This window comes from Osmia bicornis, chromosome 7 (genome assembly GCF_907164935.1).
Source record: "Osmia bicornis bicornis chromosome 7, iOsmBic2.1, whole genome shotgun sequence".
NCBI classification, from domain to species: Eukaryota; Metazoa; Arthropoda; class Insecta; order Hymenoptera; family Megachilidae; genus Osmia; species Osmia bicornis.
The window spans coordinates 3,416,389-3,441,922 of record NC_060222.1 but is presented as its reverse complement, the minus strand read 5'-3'; the positions used below and the strand labels follow the sequence as shown (position 1 = coordinate 3,441,922).

Genomic DNA, 25,534 nt, shown 5'->3' with positions numbered 1-25,534 from the left:
AGTTAAATAAGGTATTCAAGTATTCCATTTGTCTAGAGATATCCGTTATTCCCAGCATGATGGGCGAGTAACAACGTCTCGGAAAACATGGAAGAGCCCTTAAAACGATCGTGGCGAGCAAAAGCTTCGTGCGAGGAGAAACTAGGTCCCGTAGAAACTTGCACGCTATCGATAACAACAGCCAAACCGTCCTATTTCTCTTTTGCATAAGTAGACGTAGCCATCCGGTTTTGATTATTGTTCTAGCCTACATCTGGAGAGGATCCAATCCGGAATCTCTCGACTATCAATTGTCTCTTTCCCTCTGTTCGCTTTCATCGTCGATGGGTAGCATCTGGATCCCTCGAAACATCGTTCAATTGTTTGTTCGACGCTCCATCTTTCTCGATATTACGAAAATAATTTATTGTATTTATATCCGATCAAATATATACATGAAATTTTCTAATTTAACCCCATTAGATCGTATATTATAAAGCCTTGAATTCTTTTTTCTTTTCTTTTTTCTTTCGAGGCCGTATCAATAAACTTTAATTTATTTACGTTTGCCAGTGAAAATTTATACGAGGCCGGTCGTTCCAGCAGGAGGTGAATCTCGTTTCGTGCTCATGAAGAATCACCGTCCATTGTTTGTGAAAGTTATTTCCGTGCACACGAAGCAGCGGTTCTCGGACGCTGAGCTTCCCTTAAGCCGAGCCAAGTGTTTGTCCAGTAAGCGAGTTGCACCGGATGGATATCTTGGCAACTGCTCACGGGCATAAATCCGCGCGAAAACGAGCACCAGGGAAAATAATCTTACGACTGGCCGAAGCTTTTTCGTTGTCGAGACGCCAGGTGTGTCGCGTTCACCCGCGCCGATCCACCCTGTTTATCAGTTGCTCGATCGCCGTCAGATGTTCGCTGACAAAACACATCAAACTGTCAGAGGTTCTCTTACCGGTTCGTTTCAAGCTGTAACTACCGGTGCTCGATCGACAACGAGTTTTAAATTGAAAATAAAATGGAAAAATAAATAACTTTTAACAAAAGAACTTTAAAAAAAAACCTGATCACTGACAATTTGTGTTCGACAATAATTCGGGTTAAAATTTGTAAAATTTTAAAGTTACAAATTTGAGAAGGTACAAAATGCTGTCCGTCAAGTTAATAAATAATGAAGAAGTAACGAAGGATTAAGCATCGGATCGAAATGCATGGACGCGATGTACCGGCCGGTTGCATAATGACTTCCGAGCGTATTTCGTGCAAGCCAATATTTGCACGTACTCCGCTCGACGAGGGGGTAATTAATAACCGGTACGAAGACAAATACACGAAACGTGTGACAAATGAATCGCCGCCGTGCAAACCAGCGTTCATTCGTTCGTGTCTCCGAATGGACCTTGGTATTTGCTTTTTACCAGCCTGAATTTTCGGCTTGTCGCGTGCGACCCGGGTATTAAACGTCAAAACTCACCACCCACGTTCCTGTTGTCGTTCGTGGAAAATAGTTTATCGTACCGCGAACAGAGTACGCGCATCAATCGCGACAATTTGCATCTGGAATGAGATTCGTACGGTCGGTTGTTGCAAACCTACTGTAACACGAATTCCCCGTTACTCGGTCTGCTCGGTGACCAACCAGTGGTCGACGTTCAGGAAGCTGATTTCCGGAAGGGGACACTCGATATGCGTGTAGAACCTCGTGTAGGTAAGCTTTTTCATATTTCATAATATTTGTCGATAAACATTTGTATCCGAAAATCAGTCAATTTTTCTTTCTGTAAATAATGACAAAGGCGAACGAATCGAAAGGTTCGTTTCTATTGTCAGAATTTCGCGCCACAAATTGCGGGAAAGCCTCGATATCGCACACTCGAGGCCTCCAATCGATGTGATGCTTCTATTTTTTACAGCCTTTTTTCGGCACGCTAGTCGCATGAATGATGGATCCATGTCGCATGTGTACACGGTGGTGTAAATCACGGAAAACGTTCGGCAAAAAAAAAGGAGAAAAAAAACGGAGAAAGAAATAAACGGCACGATAAACTCAAAGCGTTCGAATTTGTCACACCTGATACGCGCGACTCGGTGACGTTAAATAACGCAAGAAAACGATCGAACGCCGTATTTAAGAGAAAAACGGAAATGACTGCCCCGTTGGCGGCTGCTTAGAATGAAGATCGATCGTGAACACGCTGGTAATCGGTTAAAAGGATTGTTATCTCACTTGTAGCCGGAATTCATCAAACCCGTGCCTCGAGATTCCGCTTTAACGCTTTTTCGACCTGCCGGAAATTTGAATGCCTTTTGTGTTCCGGTTGGTGGAAAAATAAAAAGTCGTTGTAAGGGTGAAAAAAATGTGATTGGAATTTAAGGACCATTATTAGGATAATTATAACCGTAAGAGATAAGTAGTATAGGATGGCAGGCGGTCAGACAAGTAGTATAGTACAGTGGATGGTGAGACAAGTAGTACGTGCAATGTATTCTACAATATTTCATTCTAAACACTAAAAAGATAAATGTTAAATAGCAGAATAGTTCCAATATTTAAATTCAAGATATCTTAAACTTATCTGAATACAAATACCTTCTTAAATCAATTCCCCTAATATTTAACCATACCCAAAGTTTCTACCAGAGTTTCACCGATTTGAACTTTTAGAACTAGTATTACCCTAAAATGTAGATATCCTTGAAACGTTCTCAGATTACCTTGAGCCAAAGCGATAGCTTAAGGTCCCAACAGAGGATTTTTCAAGCAAATCTCATTGGACGCGAAGCAACCCTTAATCCAGCCTAGTTGAATTCATTATAGATCAAGCTTCTATTGAGAGAATCAAGACATTCCAACGCTTCTCGGCTCTAATTAGAATCGAGAATTTTGCCGGGGCTAAGGCGAAGACACCGGAAACTCTTAATCCCAAAGGTAACGAAGTAGTCAAAGTCCTTGGGAGTCCTTAACAAAACCGACGGAAACGAGGGATCGCTGACAATCACGGGACCATCTAATTAACATATCGTCGCAGCGATTTTAATTATCTCGTTCGTAACCGAGCTGGGGAACAATAGGGGCACGAGATCGAAAGAGATGGAACAGGTACCGGTCGGTAATTAATTTCGCGACTTAGTCAAGCGGCCAGGTAAGTTAAGTGCTCGGTAATTAATCACCGTTTCCACTTTCCTTCTCTATTTTCCTCGACGGTTATTTCGAGTATCGGCGTCGAGCAGTTTCTTTCCTTCCGTTTCTTCGTTCAGATACCGATCCGTTCCAAGAGAATTCGCTCGCGTTTCCTCGAGCATGCGTCTAATCGTCACGCTGGGAAATTACAACGAATTTCCCGGGCTCGCCCATAATTTACGCCCCTCGTGAACACGACATTCCGACCCTTTATGGCTCGCGCCATCCATTGAATGTCAAATGAGAACGGGTCACTCACCTGGAAACATCCTCGACTTTTTCTACTGGAAATATTTTTAAATTTCACGGTTCAAGTATCGCGTTATAAATATTGCTAAAGTGATAGAAGCAGTGCTATAAAAGGCTGTAATTTTCAAAAGATAATTATTCCGCTTCCAAGAATCTCGAAGAACAATAAACCGATTCAGAAGTGAAATCGAAAAAGGCAGGGAAAAATCATTTCTTTCGACGTTACTAATCACTCTATTGAAATGACCGGAAGATCCTTTCACCAGGAGTCTGCTCGAAACGATGGACTAAAGAAATGCGAACGGAAATTAATGAGCTCGTACCGGTGCTACAGGCCGCATCGATTTCTATTAATTTCCACGTTATCGGAAACGCGTTTATGACGATGGAAAAATAGTAAACGAGTTCGAGAACCGATGCATCGATCGGATGCGCGGGCTCGCGTGTAATTTATCGCCGAGCCTGTCTGTTCCTTCTCGACGCGCGTCCGTTCGCGCGATTCATCATCGAGCGTCGAACCGGCGGGAAAATTTGTTCCTTCGAAATTTTCACGGGCCATTATGTAGATCGAATCCAACCCCGGTTCTTGAGAAACATTGTTGCGAGACTTTCCGAATTTCCATTCGAATGTTTGTGTCTCCTTGGAAAGGAATCGTTTCAGTTTCCAAATCGACGTCAAACTTTTCATGAACGATGGATTTTAACTTTTAAACGATAATCATAATTTTTAAACGAAAGGAAAAGAACACCGGAAAATGTAGAAAATAGAAATAACGTGAGGTATGAAGTTAAATTAAAATTGAGTCTCTCTCCATGGTCCGCCATCCGAAAATTAAATATATTTCTCATTATTTCAAATTTCCTATAATAATTACCTGAGAAAACGGTATTATTGGTTCGATTCTTTCGCTCTATATTCTCTGGTAGATCCATCACCGATAGGAAACGAGGGCAGAACTCGTCGAGCGTCACGCGATAAATCACCGACACACCACTGTTGTGTCGTAATTACGCGGCAGCTAATTACCAGCTGACCACGAGGCTCTTTTCCCGTCCGCTGTTTTCCACCTGACCAATGGATAAACCCGTGATATTCTTGAAATTTCCTATCCCGCTGCGTCGAGTTGTTTTCAGACGGGCTAACGCGACGGAACAACTTTTGAAATCCGCGTAAAAAGCGGTTTCGAGTAGCGCCGTAGGCATTGCTTGGAGTGCCACGGGCTGCAAGTATGTGCATCGGTGAGCAAGCATTTTTCCCTGTTCTTGTCAGCCAGGGTCGATGTCCCGAATTCCCTCGCGACTCCACGCGATCCGACAGATGGTGCGATCACGGTTCATGGTCGTGAGAAAAACTTAGGCGATGGAACATTCAGCTCTGGCACTCATTGTTTACTTATCTGTTTTCTCATTGGAAAAGAAATTTTTCTTTCTCAATGAAATTATTTGCAATAAATTAAAATAGAGAAACTTCCGAGGAATTTCTTTCAAATTCCAAAACACGTGAAACCTTGCCCTCCATTTTTCCCGACAAATCCCAGAAATGTTCCGTTGGTAAAAAGAAGAAGGCCGGAATGAGAGCAACATATTTTCATTTCACCCATCCCGGTCCGTTTTTCTCGATCAGCTGCGACAGACCGTCCGAGCTTTTCGCGAGTGGTTTCCCTCAGAAGTGGAGTTGGCCAAGCATAAATCGGCCGGCCCGGGAAACTCTAAGTCTGGAGTAGTCTGCTTAAAAATGGAGAAAGTTAAATACAATTTCCGGCGGGTAATTCGAGCGGGCTCGGGTGTGCGAAAGAGAAAAATCCTCTCGGACTTCGTTAATTTTCCCCCGGTCAAACGATTGCATCTTCCGAATGGAAGAAAAGTTTCCGTAGATTCGACGAATATTTAGCAAACTTGCGAAACGTTTTTCAACTCATTCAATTCTTTCTTTCGTTCAATGTGAATAACAGTAATATCTGTTACAAATACCGTGTATAATTTAAATAAAGGACTATCATAATGTATCGAATGAATGTAACGTTGTTAATGTGTGTTTCCTCGATAGGATTCAATTCGAAATTTTGCATAGCAGATACGAGGATTGGGATTTGAAACTGGAAACTCGAGAATTACAACTTCAGATTTCCGAGTTGGAACCAGCGGTTTCAGCATTGCGATTTGGGATTTAAAGTTTGCTACTTGGGACTCGAGATAATTTCAGGTATCTTCTAATTACCATGTAAAATACTTTATTATCTTTCGAAGCTCGTTCTAGGAAAACATCATTTTCCTCCCTTTTCATCGTTCAAGATCGCGAACGACGAGCCTTTATATATTCTCTGTGAATTTCCATCTGCATCCATTCACCGACCATGGATGGAAAACTCAACCATTCTATGGGGTTCTTCTTTTTTTCTAAATACAAACAATCAAGCATTCTCTCCTCCAGCATCTTCAACCGCCAAGATGGATAGCAGCTGTTCCCTTCGCCTTCATTTCCGGAATACAAGGGAAAATCGATTGAAATAATATGAGAATCAATTCCATCCGTTGCATCGTCTACGCGATTCTCTTTCGGTGCATTGAAAATCAATTTGGTCGAGGCTGATTTTATTTCCCTGATTTATTTTGCATTCCGCTACGCGTCTCCATCTTTCTCTCGTGTTCGGCTAATTGTTCTTGCCCGATGTACCGTCGGATACTTTTAATGGAACCCGTTGCATAATACATAGCTTACTGTGTTAACAAAGCGCGCCCGAGTTTCGCTCGAAACAGTGTAAAACAAATTTGACAAAGTCGGTCGACGATTTTAACCACTTCCGCTTGGAACTCCCTGACTTAGGTGACGATATAGCATAAAGCGGTTAATTTTAGTTATTCGTATTTCGTTGCTCAATATGCCCGGACACTTGTATTAATATCGACTAAAAGATTCAATTTTAGTGCAATATTTTAGGAAGCATAACTTGTCATTCGACTATCAGGGGTTCATGATATTTAACCCCTTCGAGTATAATTTCGAAGTTCCCTCAAACGTTTACTTTATAGGGTAGTTATTTACTTTGGCAGATATTTTAATTAAACTGTGCGAAGTAATTTAAGATCCGGCTTGTTAAAGGCGATGCTCGCGTCTAATTAACGAAGCCGCTAATTGAGAAATAATCAACATAATGACTGGCAGTGATCAGTGCCTGAAATTTTGAAATTTTGTTGACTTTAAAGTTTTCGAAAATTAACCAATTAGAGACTTTGGACGGGTATAATATTTAGGAACGTTTTCAATATTTTTCGAACACTCTGTATACACAATATACACAACTACTCGGTTAATTATCAGCCTTATCGCGTTTTGCCCCCTTTCTCTGGTTATCCCTCTCTTTCCCACCGGTTGTGAAACTTCCTTGAGATGAACTGCTTTCCAGGGAATCTCGCTCGCTTCGAGTTAATCGCACTCCGATCTAATTAGCGAACTCGTCGTCGACCACGTCCAACTAGACGTCGACTAGTCGACGTTTCACATGTGATCGTATTGCGGGCAAACAGCCATAAATGCAGCAAACTACCATCACGAGGAAGTTCGTACAAAAGAATTCTATTCTCACTCCTTAGATTAGAAAATTAAAGCCAATCAATAAAACACACTGCAAATATTAATAAAATCTTCAGAATATTTCTTGAAAAATATTTCCTTATTAAAACCCTAATCGAATTGGTAAGAAAATCATCTCCTAATTAAGCTGAAGCAATTAGAAACAAATGAATGTTTGCGAAGAAACAGCGAGGGGAATGTTTATACCATACGAAATTATGAAAAAATAATGTACAATGCAAATGTGTTTCAAGATCTCCGTTCGTTGCTGAATAAATAATTGTTAAGCAAGAGGAAGGGTGGAAATGTTAATTAAAACTCGAGAACTTCATTGTTATGAATACGAACGGAATTTGAACGCAGCGATAGTGCAACAAAGATGGGATGAATAACAAATGAAAAAAGAGAAATATTAAACAAAAGTCAGGCGAGAAATGAGGGACGTAATTGTACACAGCGTACAGAATGTTTCAAATAATTGCAATTCTCTAATTAGAAAGTAAGAACCTCCGGCCGGGTCGGAAGTACGGATAACATTTATATTCAAATAATTATCATCCCGGCATTTCCGTGTTATTAGTAATAGAGGGTAATGAACACGTTGAACACAGACGAAATTTTCTTCCGTATACGTTACGTGTAAATTCAAATGGAACATACAATTGAATGGGCATTGTGTGTTAAATTGCTCTATTATTAAGAAACTTTTATGCACGCTGTCCGGATCGTACACCGTAATCGTACAAAGTACCGACGTAATATAATAACGTTAATTTGACGTTAATAATGCTTATAATTACATCGGCTAATGAATTTTACTCATCAGAATACAGTTGATACAAATTAATTAAATTTACTGAAAGCCCTTCGTGCGGACGGAAATAAATTATAGGAACATTATAATGATTCAATAATTGAAATTTCTTCCTGTCCTTTTCGGACAGACGGGTCAGCAAAAGAGATCATAAAAACGATTCACGTTCTAGTCCAGCTAATGAAGGGCGAACACGAGCAATATCCAATAATGAACCACCCACACGAATAACCAAACTGCATCACGATTACACACAGCTCCTGGCCGCAACATAATGAGAAGGAGCTTCGTTACAGTGCCACTATCCAAGTTGGAGTTCGCATTTCGTAAATGAAGTCGTGTTTGCAAAATCTGACGATACTCGAGTGCTGCTTCTACGCACATTCTAGTCAATTTTAATTAACCCGTAATCATTACTGTGGAATGCAAATTGAAAAATAATTCCATCTAGGTGTTTTGAAATATTTTTATCTACTTGCTAGGGGTGGGCGGGTACCCGAATTTTCAGGTACTAATTACCCCATTGATTGGACCTACTAATTGCCTCCCCTAATTGCCAAAAGGAAATATTATCAATGCTTACAATTTGCAAATTATGATTCGGACATAAAATTTTCCTTTCATAATTTATCATTTATAGAAAAATAACAGTAAAGCTACAAAATGTTCATTCCACAGAGGTATCTGAATAAATTGAAATGAACACGATGAAACTGGAAAGGACCAATCTGAAGCAAGATCAAAGAGTCGATGATTTGTAGTCTCGACAGTAGGAAACATCCGCAAAGCCCTCAAGCGGATGATACTCGAGGACATCTCGTTATCGACACGCGAGCTAGCAATGGTTTGCACATTACGGCAGGGCATCCATTTAATTAGCGCCGCTGATTTGGCTCTCATTGCATCGAGCTGGTTTCGATTTCGGCTCCGCGAAACTCTCGCAAGTCCATGGACTAGCAATCTCGTCCGGCCAATTTATCAGAATTAATCCTTGCGTTGATAACGCGGCGCCAACGCCACTGACGCCGTGTTATTACGCGACGACGACGTCTAGCGTCGCGAAGAACGACGCGTGTGCGTCGTCTTCCTCGGTGAAACTAGAAACACTTTTCTTAAGACATCAGGAAACAAGAATTCTCGTTTTTTACCCCGTTTTATATGAAAAAAAGAAAAGAAATTCTTCCGTATACTTCAACTTTCATACTTCAAACAGTTTCAATCTGGAGAATTAACCGACTCAACGCGGTTTCAAGTATTCAAACGTCAAGTTGTCGATTTAAGGTTCACCGAAACCAGTGCAATTATAATACATTCGAGAGTGGTACAGTTTGCACAGGGCAAACAACAGCAGGTAAACCACTGCTCAGTGCAGCAGAGGAGTTCCCTGCATAGAGTTGAATCGATGTTTTTGCATAATTCAGACGTAATGCATGCTCTTGTGTCCTGTGCGTGTTTCGTTTCGTCTGAGAAGCTCGAAAACTCGAAACAATATTTTCAGGGATTATTTCAAAACTTCAATACTGCGAAACAACGATTCTCAGAAGACTAAGTTTCTAATTTCTAATCACCTCTTCTTACTTCATAGATATCATTAAAATAAATCTCTCGAATCGTTAGAAAATTTTCGTTTCGCTATAATCAAACGTCTATAGCTCGATTGGATACCAGTGACAGTCCGCAGACACGCAAGTAAGAGGGTGGCGAAAGGAAAACTTTCCGCGGTCGGAATGGCGCCAGTTCGAGGAGTTTTCAACTGCTGCGAGGGAAAACTAAAGAGAGCGGTTACCGCGAGTAAAAAAATGCGAAAGTTGCAGGAACGTAATTTCGTTTGCTGATGAGTCATCCTGATCGAGGCAGGTACGGCTTTCCGCTTCGACAATCGCGATAATTGCGCGTCCGATTCTTGAAAAAACAACTTGTCAAAACAGACGACGAAGAATCGTGGCCACTTTAAATATTCAAATCGAACGAAAATACTACACAATTAAGTTCGCTGATCTTTCTCTTCGAATTCGATCGTCCTTTATTACTGTTTTTATCGTTCTACTTTCCTCCGTGGTCTGACCATGTATCGCTCTTATTCTACTTACAGCAGGATACGGAGAGTTATTCGGTTGTCTGACTATGTACGAACCTATACTACTTATCCGAGAACGTCGCGTCGTACGTTTACACCTCTTGTCGGGCTAAGCGACTGTTTATACTACTTATATGTGAGCGGATAGCACTTATATCACTTGTCTGACAAGGCGCGGATGTATACTACTTAGACGGGAACGCCGTTTGTTCACACCTCTCGTCTGGCTATATACAATTCTATTCTACTTGTCTGACAACAATACTTGTGCGATCCTTTCGGACTTATATCACTTGTCTGGTTATTTGTGATCCTATTCCACTTGTCTGACCATTCTACAATTCTTAATGAACTGATATGTTGACGAAGAAGTATTCTATATTTAATACTCCACTGATACGTTAAATTGAAAACTTGAAAATAATAATTAAATTTTGGATGAATTTTGCATCTATAAAAATTCCAATGGAAGAAAATGAAAACAATGGATGGACGATGATGAAGAAAACAATTGTGGTTTTTGCTGATGGTACACCCTTTGTGCTATTTCTTCAGGATATTCTAAATATCTAATAAGCATCGATTATCGCCGGAGGCTGTACGAGAACAAAGGGAGGTGAAAAATTGAAGAACTCTTTTTCGTCAGAAAAGAGCCTTTATGTTTGATAAATAATTAATTATGAAATAATTAATGAACCGTACAAGGGATTGAATTTAGAAATTCGAGGAAGGGTTAATCGAACGGATAAATAATAAAAATAATGCTGGTTGTATATGGGGAGAAATTGCTCGGTGTTCTTTTGTGTCGTTTTCAATGCAAAATAACAGACGATGGATGAAGAAAAAAGGGACGTATCGCGATTGCGTGATCGCTGACAGGCTTTTCCGACGACGTGGACGATGACAGACTTGTCGTCGACGAACTGCTTATGAAAGTTTGAACACACGAGCAAAGTTGCGGGGGTAGATGTCGAATTATGAAAGTTTCATTCGATCGTGGTCGACCGAGGGGCGTTTAGCGTCGAAAACGAGACTATCTTTGCTAGAAACTGACCGGTTCATGGGAAAATGAACAGGTTTTTTATCGACGGGATTTTCAGGTTCTTAGACACTTTGGCGAATTTTCATTTCGAAAAAATTAATTCATCAATGACACAAATTATTAATTAAAATTCATAGCACCAGGTTGCTTTCAGATAAAGCAGAATATTTCAGAATACTTTTGAAACTCAACAACCATTACAATAAATTCTACATTGCGTTTCGTGCAACTTCCAATTCGCCTCTCGTGTAATAACGCGAATCTATTTTATTTTCTTTTTTCCAACGACGCGTAGCTTTTCAAGAAGCGGGCAGAAACGAACTTCGAGGAAGCTCAACGTCTCGCTGTTCGAGAATAAATTAAAACGAAATTTGTTGAAAAGTTGGTACGCCGTCGGCTCATAAAACACCGAAGCTTCGTAATTACTTTCTTGATTTATAGTATCGGTATAGATGCGACCCGGCCACGTTATTAACCGCATTTTAAATAAACGCGTTCCCTGTGTGGCAACGAGGAGCCAACGAACGAGAGCAAATAAACCGCGTTTATCCAGTCGATCCGGCCCAGATATCGACGACCAGCGATCTCTCGACACGTTGTCGGTGAGCCGGGTTAATTAAACGTAATTACGATCCATTTTCCGGCGATCCGGTCGACGTTAACGAAAATTGGCTTCCTAGGGCGAGGCTCCTCCGTCTTCGTTACTCCCGATACGTGTCAGTCGACTCCATCCGGCACGTTCTCCTTATTTTTACTCTCGACAACTGTTTCCCTCCCTACATATACCTCCTTGAAAATCAATTATTAATTGCAAGAAATTTTCTAAGACATCCCAAATTAATTTCAATTTTCTCCAAAACCTCCGAAATACCAAAATATTCAAAAATAATTAAACCTACATTGCAGAAAATATTTTTTCTTTAAATTATTCCAATGACCATTACGAAGCTGGAAATTGTAACGAGTGTAAAGGGGTTGAATTACGAACAATATGGAAGCGAATCGAGCAGACAATCGTCGGTTCTTCCATGTGTTCCCGGTAGTATCTGGAATTTTTGAATTCGCGTCGATGAATAGACGGTCGCAATCCAGCCGGGAACAATGAAGGAAACGCAAAAGGGGCGTTTGATAAGACCACGTACCGGTTAATTACCAACTTCAGAGACACGCTCGACACCGTGCAACCGGCTCTACACATACGGCCACGATTTTCAGGCAGCCCCGGCTAATCCACTTTGTCCGGTTCCTGAATAAGCCAGACCAAGGTAATTAACTTGCCATGCTCGTTACAACGAATAAACAAGTACAACTGCGACCGAGTTGCCGCAACATTTCATCGTTTTACATCGGTTCATTGAAAACCAACTGTCCTCATTAACCGTCTTTGGATAATGGATTAAATTGTTGAATAATTCAGGAAAAGAAGAAAATAAAATTTCAGAATATGATAAGAAATATTGTTATCGTTATTTATCAAACGATAACATAAATCATGTTCGTATTTTCCAAGTGGTAGAATAATGCATTACGCATGCGATTGTTGAACTGCTGAATTGCTTGCATCATTTATCATTATTATACCATTTTCTAGTAGCATTGAATAGCTTTATAATAGTCCGTTGATACCATCTGAACATGTACCACTGGTCTATGAATAAAAAATTATAACATGCCATTTAGAAGAACGTAGATTATCTCGTGATCTCCCATTGTCGTTGAAAAAAAGCATTACTCGCATATCACGATCCATTTTGATATCATATAATTTTTATAAATGATAGTTTCTTCTATTTCTAAAAATAAATTAATAAACCTGTAATCTAATTTATATTTCACTAATTATCTTCCGAATTATTCACGCTGAATTTTAATATTTTATCGCGTGGAAAAATTGAAAAGGCATTAATCTTCATAAATTTTTCCAACATCTAATCACTTGGCCAATTAAACGATCACCGGATACGTACGGTTCACTTCCCGTTCGACGGCTGATTCGCGGATCGTATGCGACCGAGCACGAAGGGCTTAACTTCCGGACGTTCGCTTAAACAGGCCCTTTACTCTATCCTCTACGACCATTCAATATTCCATCCTCGTCTTTCTCTCTGTTTCTCTTCTATTATCGTTCACCCGTTCCGTACGCATCGTTCGTCGATCAGCATAAATAGGATCAATGAATTAATTGATCCTGGGCTGAACCCTTCGTTGCTTGTTACCGTGACACACGCGGGCTGATCAGTGATTTAAGCTTTCATTTAAAGAGGATGTTCGAGCTTCGTGATGCGTTACGATTTTTCCAGCTTTTCACCTCGATATCAGGTGTTTCGTTCTACTATAAAGGTTTCAGGGTGATACGTGCTTTTTAATTTGAAAATTTTATAAAATTACTCATTTTTCGAAACTTCGAATCTCAATCAAACTGCCCCGACATCTCGAGCAAACACGATAGGGATTAACGACGATCTACGACCACTAATTGCATCGTACTCGATATCAGTTATCGCGGTTAAACGTCGCATTTGTAATTAGAACAGATTCGTGAACGAGATATTATTCGGGCAATCCGTAATGCCTGATTACCCAATAAACATTAATTGCCGTTGTCATTCATTAATGATCCTTCGCTGATATTCCGTTATCGACGTGTAATTATCACTTTTCATGATACTTTCATTGTTACACGATTTTTATAAATCTAGGTCTTAAATTTGTATTCCTCTTCCTAGATAATAATTAATTAAAATTATTTTGAAAATTTTACTATTTTATATTACTCGATGAATATTATTTCAATATCTAATTGCAATTCTTAAAGCTGACAAATAACCTTTAATCGCCGTGAACAGTCGGTTTATTAATAAATTCTTAACTATATCACGCATCGTGCTCCATTCATTTCACTCCGCAAACTTGTTTCATGAAACATTACCGTACGCTTAATGAATCACCCAACCAAGATACGATCAAGCACCCCGTACACTAAGAACGATCTACCCCAAAGAGTCGAACAATTATCTTTACGATCTTCAACGTACCTAGACCCACAGACCTAAACAATATATCCTAGTCAAGCCAACGGTGCGTTATTCGTAAAGTTCATAAAGAAAAAAGAAAAAAAAAATAGGGTCAACACCAAAATTCCATCGTGAATAATAAAAAGGTGAGATAACGAAGCACAGCTGTGTTCGAGGTAGCCCTTCCAAAGGGCGGTGCCACGTTTTTAATGGCTAATGGACGGAAAAGGAATTATGCTTTCGTTATCCTTTCACCCCTTCTGTCACGACCCTTAATCCCTCTGTTTGTAACACAGGACACGCGATCGAGGTGTGTCACGCAGCTAACCGTATCATCGTCTCCAGAATTAACCCTCGAGTGACTCTGGCAGGGTGAAAGCAAAATATTTCGCCGACCCGATAAAATCCACGATGCGAATATTATTTTGTTTTCCTTTAACTAGACGAGTTCGTCAAAAAGAAGAAATTGAATTGAAATGAAAAGTTGGAGAACACCCGTGCCGGGGTTGAAATTAAAATTGAAGGGAACTTGGAAACTTTTCGTCAAAATATTAAGCTGAAATTAAAAACTTTCGAGCGAAAGTTGAAAGTGGAGTTAAAAGGAGAAACTTAGAAAGCTTAGATCAAAATTTAAGGTCTTATATTCCGAGAGGTAGTATGAACAATTTAAAAGAACTCTTTATCTATCTTTAATACTTCCCTTCTCTGAACGTTTTTGTTCTTGACTTAAGGTCTTCCTCTCTTGTTTCTCTGAACGAGAATTGCAAGAGAAAGAGAAAAATTTCTCTGAAATCGATTGAATTATTCCGAAGGGTCCGCCAGGCCATTATCTGAATCATTTGTCACGACGTATGCATCTAAATGGCACCATCGAACGCATTTTATACATTTAAATCAGACTCCATTCGTTTTTCATAACACGCTTAGTTACAGAGAAAATCGCGAGGCCGAGGCGAGCGGAGTCTCGTGAATTTTTCACGTCGCTTTAAAGACCGCTCGATGGAATATCGACGACCTTTAAGTGCCCTTTGCCGAATACACCGCGAACCTCTGAGCTTTCGAGTATCGCTGGACGACCTTTAAGGAGCCTTTGCTCAAAGCATTCGGACGAGAATAAAAAGAAACTACTCGCAAAAACCAGCCGCCGCGTCGCGTCGTCTCGTTTGGGTAATTAAATGAACCGGAAGCGTGTAACCGAGGAAATGAACGAACCATCAAGGTACGTCTGTTGCTCTCGAAAGTCAAGAAGCAAAACATTGTGTAGAATGCTTTGTAACTGGGTAACTAAACTTCAAGAGGATATTCCATCTGCTTTGTGGGTGAAAAAGCGGGCGCAAAGAATTGTTCTGCAACGTGCTTTATTAATAATAACTTTATGCTCGTTCAGAGAACGTTCAATTATAGCTATTAACGCTTGAATAATAATACACTTAAGGTAAGTAGAATAGCTATTTTATTAGCCACTTATTTTCACGAACACCCTCTTTGTATTATTACAAGACCAAGCAAGGAGATTGAAGATGTAGGGGATGGAGACACACGAAGGGTCGTTAAAATTTCATGAGAAATATAATACCTACGTAAGGCAGGTGTCGGAAAAAAAATGCGGCTACATTTTTAACCCCTCCGAGCCCTCAATGTATCGTTCCGCAAGTTTTCGTCGTAAACGATTATTTTCAGGGTAATCAAGAAAATTAACTTCTAAAAATTTTAAATATTTTAAACATGAAAATCTGACCGTGACCTCAGAAATCTTAATTCGCTCCTGAAATAAATGAAATCAAAACTTTCGTCGCGAAAAGCCTCTCGAAGACCCTTTGAGGATGAACCACCCCTTTATCTAAGGTTGCCATCAAAATTTCACGGCAACACGTACAGGACAGTATTTTCTTTCCAAGATAACGCGCGGGAAGCGTGTTAAAACGAGGAAGAAGAAGTTTGAAGGATGGTTACAAAGTACACAGCGGAGGTAGAGCAGGAGAAGAGCAACGTGCAATTGTCTGCGATGCGTACAACGGGGGTGGATCTTGCACCCTTTGGTAACGTGCAATTACATGGAACCGTGCGGACGCGTATAAATACGTGATAGGGATGGAAGCGAGCGTGTACGATGATTCCATATTTAAACCGATCTAAATTCCAGCGTCACGCGATGCCGTGGCTCTACAACGAGGGAACGTCGGAGGTATTGCGGTGGCTTTTATTTCCGAGTACCAAGAGTAGCAAAAATAGCAGGGGTGAATGACGGTAGAGCGCGACGCGTATCGACGAGGTTATATTTACCGTGAACGTACGCTACACCGCTGATATGCGGAAAAACCGCGCGGAAATGAAACGGTGCGAAGCTGAACGTTTCGCCCTCTTTTCACCCCCGCCCCGATTTTTTTGCACCGTCTATCGCGAAATAAACTCGTTGAAATTTTATTACTCGTCGAGGACGTTTCGCGATATTAAAATTCAATAATGATACGAATTTTAACCTTCATTATCAGGCGACTCCATTTAAACACCGGATTCACGGAACGAGGTGATAAAAATTGATAAGGATCGCGGCGAGGTCGGAGATCTTTATTCGCGTTTCGGAAAGCAGCTTCGTTTGGTGATACGAGCAGCAGCGATTACTCTTCCTGACAACTTAGAACTGTTAATCACTCGAGATACCCATCGGATCGTGATTTCTACTCGGTTTTTCGTCTGACATCGATCCCGACCACTCAACAGCCGACGAGAAAGCGTGACAAATTTATCAATCATTTAGATTTAACGATTTCAATTATTCTATCCTTATACGAAGTAGGTTCTGACGTACGTCAATTAAAAATACAAATAAATAAACTTTATAAATGAAACAGACCATCTCATCGGTTAAGGGTTGAACAGAGAAATTTGAGAAAACAAATCAAAGAGATCTAAATCCTAAAAATTATTAAAAATTATGTCCTCCGGTAAAAGGATGAAATCGAAGAAACTTGATAAAGAATTTTCAGTGGTATCCAGTTCACCTGGGCAACCCAGTTCGCCCAGCGAGCGTAACCTAATTTTCCCTCGGTTCACTGCAACCAGGCTATCTAAAATAATCTTGGGAACAAAATGGCTGGGCAGCCAGATTGCTAGCAATCGGTATGCTTGGAAACGCGCACCGAACATCGAGCGGATGGCCCATTTCACGGGTTTTAAACACCCCCGTCCACCCTAGAAGAGGAAAAAACGGGAGATCTGATTCCTCCTTCCGATCCTTCCTCGACGATTTCCTCGTTGCCGCAGCATTTCGACCGAGAATCGTAGCGGATGTGCTTCGATGCTCACCCTTATTCTTCCTACCCCACTTCCGCCTATCGATTCTACCGCTATAGTCTACGTGAAAAATGTCGCGAAAAATGTTCTGAGAAACTAACTCGTTTCAACGTTACTTGACTTTTTAATTATTTCCTATTTAATCGCGATAATATTACACGAAATATTACTCGGTGCTTCCTGAGAAAATTATCGTAAATAGCCGGAGGTGTACGAGGACAGTGACGTAAGCACGAAGTAGGAAAGTACCAGAGGGATGCGTCAGCACCCTGGTACAGAGCTGGAGGGCTCTGTTGGACTCTTCAAAGGGCGATTTGTCGACAGTCAACACGACAAAGACATTAGTCGGTAGTAGACTACCCCTCATCTTTCCTTCGGTCTGAAACCAACGGCACCCTCTTTCCGCGACCCATTAAGGAAGGAAGGGGGTAGACAGGGGGCGCGTGGTTGCACGACTGCAGGGGATTTAACTGTCTTGCGAAATTTCTGCTGAACGATCTCAAAGGATGTCACGTTAGGATAAATTGATTTTTTTTTCCTCTCTTTCAACCCCTGAACTATCTCACCCCCCTTGCTATCTATCGGATAGACAAACAAGACAGACACGTGTCTCGATTATTGTTTGCTAACCGTTTTGGGGAAAAATGTATTAAGGGGGATGAAGAGATTACGACCTTTGCTCTGAGTTCATTCAACTATCAGTAAATTAATTTAACTATTTAAAAAATATTGTAAGTTCAATGCACTCGATGCTTTTTTATCTTATTTACTTCTAGTTTAATGGAAAAAATATTCAGAGTGGTTGCATTCGGCGAATGTAAAAAATCGGACGAAAATGTTTGTCCGTGGACCATGGAATTTCGCGTTATCCAGAAACCACCCCCGTTTTCCCACGCCCACGGGACGCATGCCTACCACGCACCCCTTTCCACCGTAGCTTCGTTCAACATTCCAGCGAGGATAGCCGATTCCTTTAGCCGGAGGCCAGAATCCTGGAATTCACCGCCTCTCTGGAACCGGGGAAACGTCCTTCCTTTCGCGAGCGTGCAAGTGTCAGCGGCGTGCGTGAGCGAAGGGAAAGGGTCGCCGTAGGGTTGAAGCCTGCAGGTACGTTAGGGTGTCTCGATTTCACGAAAGCAGCCCGGTGAAGGACGGAACGAAGGGAGGCGAAAATGCCTGCACGTGTTGCACGGAAATGCAAACATCGATGGGAAAGCAGGATGTTGGATGGAAAAGCAAATTTTTCAGCTTTCCAAATAAAGTGATGATAATAATATGTGAATTTTGGAAAAATTTTTGCAATTGAACTAGAAAAAAAACATTTTTATTTAAAAATTAATTACCTTTCGAAATGGTCGAGTAATTAAAATCCTTTTTTTATACAGTTTCATATTTTTATCGCAGCAATTTATTTCCCTTTTAAATACTGATGAACTGCCATTTACACCTCCTCTTTTTTTATCAACAGAATGTTGCTACAAATTTACAAACTGTTAATTAAAACGTCTGTTATGGAACGTGGACAGAAAATTTGATGAAATTGTAAAAGTTCCAAAATTAAAATGAATTTTAACAAAACTACAGGTCCCTGGCTAAACACCCATCAAAATTTTTATGCAGTTAATTATTGAACATCTCTAACGGTGTCCAATCAAAATCTGAAATTTCTCGTTGAATCTCTGCTCGATATCAGATTCTAAATCGTTGTTAGCCTCGTTAGATACAATTAATGTCCAGTTATAGCGAGGAATTTCTCGATTAGAACTAGTTCTACGTAGAACCATCAGCCTTCTCCGGAAACTTTGTGATATAAAATCTGGCCAACTCGGCGCTGACGTAACACGCGATGATAAGGGGTGAATTTCACTCGAAGGAAGTCACTTACCGAGTGTTTCGACGAGCAACTCCTCTAGGAATGACTTTATTCTTGAAAATAAACGTCTCGATGGCCGGTGAGGGAATAAAACGCGGGTACAAGGTAAAATTTATTAACTATTACTACACCCTGTCGCGAGAAGGAGAAAATTATTTTATCTTGTTTCGCTCTGCGACGAGAAAGAAATTTTTATTTTACTCCTTCCAGTTGTTATGGAAGCTCAAAGTATTTAAACAGACACAAGTTTACTTTTTTATTTTCTCGTAAAAAGTTGATGTGGTCAGATAACGTAATATGAAATTGTCGAATTCGAGTATTTTACACTGGTCTGTTGTTAAAAAATATTAACTTAAAATTTATTTTTATTCATTTTAAAAAAATACTATCGACTATAATTGTTCTAATGAGTTCATTAATGATACCCTTCGAATATTTACTCTTGGATGGCGGACCATGGAGAGAACCCGAATCATAATATTAAACAACCAACACCCTCAACGTGTAAACGAAGAACTGGCACACGACTATGTAAAATGTCCTGGAAATTCCTTCAAAATATCCAGCCAATTACCTTAACGATGCATAAGCAACAGTATGGAGCGACTTGATCGCATGTTTACACGGGTTTAACATCGACCGACAAGGAAGTATGCAACAAAAGGAATACCTTCGTCTTCGACCGAGCCCTGCTGCACCACCCTGTTCGTCAGTTATTTGAATTGCAACGTGCTTGGAGGATGCTTAAGCGACCCGAAGCCCGGTTTCGATGGCTTTTAACCGGTGTCATAACGATCCCGTGACACGTGGAAGCGTTTTCGCCAAACCATTAGCGTATCAGCCCGGTCGTTACTGACCCATTACTATATTTTTCCCCGGGACAGCTACTCTGCAACACGGCATTAACCGTGCCAGAAGGATGCGATAGAGAGTTAGTGTGTCGCCAACTATAACATAGATTTTACGTCAATTCCCAGACACCGTTGAATAAACTTGTCTTTACGACCGACGAAGATAAACATCCCTTATGTACGATCGAACCCCTAAAACTCGAGGCTTGCACTTCGCGTGAAAGCACTTTCTACCGGGTTCATTATGAGATCGATGCTGTTTCCCGCTGAAATTCAACGGGCCGAAGGATCAAAGGTAAACGGTTGAAAATTTCAGACAGGCCAGAAGCGAATCGATCGACCAGACGAGCTGAAAAATTCCTCAGACGTTTGGAATTGCATCGCGACGCGACGCCTCGATATTTCCCTGCGAGATATGTTTAAGCAAAACATCAAAGGAACGAGACACGGCCAACTATGATCGGTATGTCGCGTCTTTCCAACTAAATATAAATTGTAATCGGGTTAATGGAACGAATTGGAAGAGATCCTTGGTTTGTTTCCTTTAACACGTTCGCTTCGGTTCTTTCTTATTTCCAAGTAGATTAAGGTGAAACGATAGAAATGTATGACGGTAAGTAAGCAACGAAGAAGGAGAATTATCCGATCAGTCATTTACTGAATTTTTGTTAACCGCAAACAAGAAAAATGCTCGAGTAGAGCCACCGCTAAGCCGTCAGAAAGATGAAAAATCGTTCGGGGAAAGTAGACTAAAACAAATCGCCTCGCTCGACGAGATTAAGCTAGATGCATTTTATTATCTCTGTAATTACCGGCACGAAAAACGATGAAACTTTCCGACAGCGCCGATAATTCATTAACTCAAACCAGAGGATTCCCAGCTATCTGGTTAGCATGTTTCTTCCTTTGATTTACAACCCGATCGAGTTCCTTTCTTTTGCAACTACTCTGTTGAAAAATTTAATAATGAATCGATCTTCCAACGCGTTCGAATCGCGGTGGCCAAATGTTAGGATAGAAATATTGTGAGTGATAAAAATGAGCAAGTGCCGCATAGGGGAGAATCAGGGCCCGAATTTATCGTCGTTCGATTTTTATCGAGTTACAAAAAGAGAAATTAACGCGGCTGCTAGGCGAAAGCTTAGAAATTAGATTTCCTCGGACGCCAGATGTTTCGTCCCGTTCCTTTTCCGTGATTGCGACCGCTTTTCCGGCGTGTCGTCCGATAGGAAACAATATCGACAGCGAATCGACCGAAGAAATCGAGCAATTTTCTCGCTGCGTGTGTCGCTATCGTTCGATAAAAATGTGTAATAAAAAAAACAATCACGAGGTCATGATTTCTTTACGAAGCGAACTGAGATGAATTTATTACCTAATGTATCAATTATTAAATTTTTTTATCAAAAATTGAAAATTTGATAATTATTGAAAGTAAAATATTCTTGAAAATATTGAACATTTCTAACTTTAAATTCGAGAATTATTGAAAATAAAATATTCTTGAAAATATTTAAAATTTCTAACTTTGAATTCGAGAATTATTGAAAGTAAAATATTCTTGAAAATATTTAAAATTTCTAACGTTGAATTCGAGAATTATTGAAAATAAAATATTCTTGAAAATATTGAAAATTTCTAACTTTGAATTCGATAATTATTGAAAGTAAAATATTCTTGAAAATATTGAAAATTTTTAGAAGTTTAGTAATAATTTTAAAGGTTCTGAAAATGATATGATAGTGTTGCACAAAATGTGCTCCAACGTTGCGGCAATTAATTACGAACGCGCTTAATCAATTACACGGTAATAGAATCAATTCTGTACTGTCACTTACCGAATATTTACTGCTCCAGAAACGGTCAACGCCGCCGAATCACCCTCCACCGTTCCAGTGGGCTCGATCCCCTGAAAATCAGAATAACGAAAAAATAAAATGTGTCCGTGGGATAATTTATGGAAAAAGTTGAGTGGACCCGGCGGATAGACTTCCGTTCCCTTTCTACCTGTTTTTCGCATCTAGATCGAACTTTGCCCCAACTAATTATCGACTAACATTGAAGCAGCTGTGAAAATAAGCGAACTTGACACAAATAGAAAGTTCCAAATAACTTTGAGTGATATTAAAATTTCATAAATTTTGTGGAAATATTTTTCAGCAAAATTCTTAAACCGACGATCTCTAAATGTCTCTGATAACTATTTCTGTTTTTACAACGACACTCGAGATGAAAGGCGAACGGGCACTCTGTTCCCCCAGAAACATAAAGTCATCCCCATAAATCTGGATTTCTCAACTTCCTGCCGAACAAAAAGTCCTTGTCCACCCGATCGTTTCCTCGTCCAACGAAAAGTCATCCTCGTAAATCGATTAACGTTACCCGATTTAACGTTCGAGCTGCCACAATCGACTCCGCCCCCATTGTCGAAGCAAACCATCCAGAAACGACTTGCAAAAGCGCCTCTCCCCTACCCGAGGCTCATAAATCTCCAATCGATTCACATTTTGTTAACTCCTAATAATGGCAACGGGGGTGACCCTTCCGTTGCCGGTTCCATTGTACCGATGCTTCGTGCTCGGGATGTCAATGAAATTCGGACGGGCTCGTCACGCACGACTAAATAACCGACAAACGGTGAAACCGGTGGCAACGCGTGCACCATCCTCTCGAAGAATCGCTACAATAAATGTACGAACCGTTGAAATCATCACGAATCGCGTTTTCTTTCCGCAATCGGTTGTAAGAGGCAACTAAGGACGCGTCCGGAGAGTCGGCACGGTACTTTACAACGTACCGTGTTCCTTTTTATCAAGCCTTCCCTCTCAATTTCACGTCTTCCATTCCGCAGAGTCAGGTCTGCTTTACGGCTCGTTTTCCTCGACCAGATCGTCTGTGCAGCGTTTCATCGGTTCCTTTGGTGACGTCGCGACGCGTGGACCCGTATCCCTCCAGCTTCGCGAGTCATTAATTTTAACGATCGTTAGAGAGCGACGTACATACACACCATGACGATCGCGTGTCGACTCGTCTTCGAGTCACGCGAAACGAGGGTAGGTTTCGTTGATAAATGACACGGACTCGGGGCAAATGGAAACGACACGGAGAAAAAAGGGTTCAACACTGTTTTTTTATAATGTACCTTGGACAGAGCTTCTTATATTAGAGGTATCGTTGACAATTTCTCAGGGAAAAAATTACGTCTCTTTCCCTTATACAGTCATCGCGTTAGCCTTTTGCCTTACAACGACTAATTACACCCTTGCCACAGTCTATGTAAATGGGACAAAATAAATTGTACTCCGAGGATAGTCAGTTAATTAAAATTGCAAATGTAATTTACCAAACTCCCAAAGGGTAACTATTTAATTCAACATTCAACTTAATCGTTCGAACAGATTAACAAGCTGAAGATTTCATCGAAAAGGACGTGTTCACACGTGGACACAGGGGAGGAAGTTGCCGGAAAGTTTCCTGTTCGAATCGGGGTCGAACGGAAGCTTTTAATTAAATCGACGGCACGAGAGGTACGATCGCGCGGCAGAGATTCATCCAAGCCGCCGAAAATGCATCCGCGTAATGTTGCCAAATTCTCGTTAATTGCGAATTCGCGAGCTGCCTCCGCCGTCACGCGGCACGTGCCAAAAATCCTTTCTGCTCCGCCTTTTTTTTTCTCCTCCGCCGATCTATTGATTTTGGCACTTGACCGCTCGCTACGACCATCACCGGCAGCCGGCTCCAATAAAATTCTCTCCCCTTTATCCGCTCCTTTTCGAGACCCAATTATAAGCAGCCTCGAGGATGCACTTGTATCGCGTGTTTCTTGCACACGCGAGCACGTGCCTGTTCCTCGAGAGTCCTGCAATTATTTCTGGGACCGGGATACTCGAGAAATAATCCTTCTCCGACGAAAAAGTTCTGCCTAATACCAGTCGCGAAATTGCAAATAGGAAGCGTTAGAAACGAGTCTTCGCTGTCGCAAAGTGGCTCAAACAATAGTTAGAAACGATAATAATTAAACGAAACGTGTTGTACGAACGAAGTCGCATTCAAACGAGAGACTCATTAATCTCTTGAAAATTTCCATCTTCGTTAGAAAGGGATGAACCGCGTGATTCGTAGTTTCAGGAAGTTGGGATCGAAATGAACGTAAATATTGAAGTTAACGGCAGGAAGAAAGTTATTGAGTGAAGATGATCGGATTCGATGCAACGGGAACTCGAGACAGTCGGAATTTTGGTAAAATTAATATCCGCGCACCAACAGGATCGAATTATAGTGCATGGAAGTTCCGGCTGACGGAAATAGTTCCACGTGGTTTCAATGGCGGATAAGGGGTGATTGAAATTCGACGGAGATACTCGGGCCGGACGGTTAATTAAGTTCCAATTGTCGAGTGGGGACGGTGAATCACGATGGTACGAGTTATTATAAAATTGTTGCAGAAATTCGTCCAAATCATTTACTACCCTTGCCCTAATGCGTCTGTCCTGAATTATTTTTCAAAATTTTCATAAGACTCCAAAAACAAAAAAATACTTCAAAAGGAAAAATCAAAGTTTCCACAGAAATTTCCACGAGCTGATCGAATCAGAGAAAAAGCCAGAAACGCTTTCTGTGTTTATACGACCGTTTTACACCCTTCGAGCGAAGGCTAACTGATCCAGAAAGCGGGCAGGATCGAAGAAAGATCTTGCTGAATCTTAACAGCCTGGAGGGACGTGGAATTTTAAGCAATCCCTTAAATTTACTCGCCATCTCGCGGCTAAGGTAAGGGTTATCGAGTTATCGAGTTACTCCACGGAATATAAGGCTTACAACGGGGTCGAAGGAAGCTTTCAGGGGTGAACATCGCGGATGATTCACCCCTCGGTTTAAAATGTAGGTAGCTAAGGGACGGGGGACAAGTTTCGTTGGATGAGCTTCATCGAAGTTGCGTTATTGAATAACCGGACCCGTTGTTCACTTTCGAGAGTTGCGCTATAGTGTTCTTTTCTTTTTTCCAAATTGAATTTTGAAACGTTGATATGCAAACTAATAACTGAACAATTATCAGGTATACCACTCCATCTATTAAAGTATTTATAATTCAATATTTTCTTCCTCGAATAAAAATGAAAATTATGAAAACTTTAGAGGCATTCATTTTCCTTCTTCGAATAAACACGCTCAACGAATCGAATGAAAGTTTCATCAAGAGCTTTAATAAAATGACATCCAACTAATTACGAAGTTTGAGGGATCGTGTAAAAGCAAAAAAGCTTCCGGGGCTTATTTCATTAATTAAAGTCAACGTTTTTCTTTACCTAACGCGACGACTGATTCCAAGATTAAAAAACTTCCCGGCGAAGTATAAACGTTACCTCGATGAACAATTTATATACATGGAACAAAACGATCGTGTCGTGTTTATCGTCCTGACGGCGATAAATCATTCGAATCCTAGCTTCATTGTTCCTCGTCAACGTCGAAACTGTCCTTTAAAACTTCGAAGATACTCTTTCAACGCTTGTCAGACGAGTTTTAAAATTAGACCAAAATTTCGGCTAGAAATACAGTTCTTGAACTTTCTTCATTCGCGTTCAA

The 25,534-nt window shown here is 40.7% G+C and overlaps 1 protein-coding gene across 1 annotated transcript in view; it reads right to left on the bottom strand.

The window, feature by feature from the left end:
* LOC114872922 (connectin-like) overlaps positions 1-25,534 on the bottom strand; it is a 174,862-nt gene that overhangs the window by 129,120 nt on the left and 20,208 nt on the right. Inside the window, exon 6 of the mRNA XM_029180680.2 lies at positions 21,787-21,857. The gene's annotated coding sequence lies outside the window, so the exon portion shown is untranslated. The remainder of the gene's footprint in view (positions 1-21,786; positions 21,858-25,534) is intronic.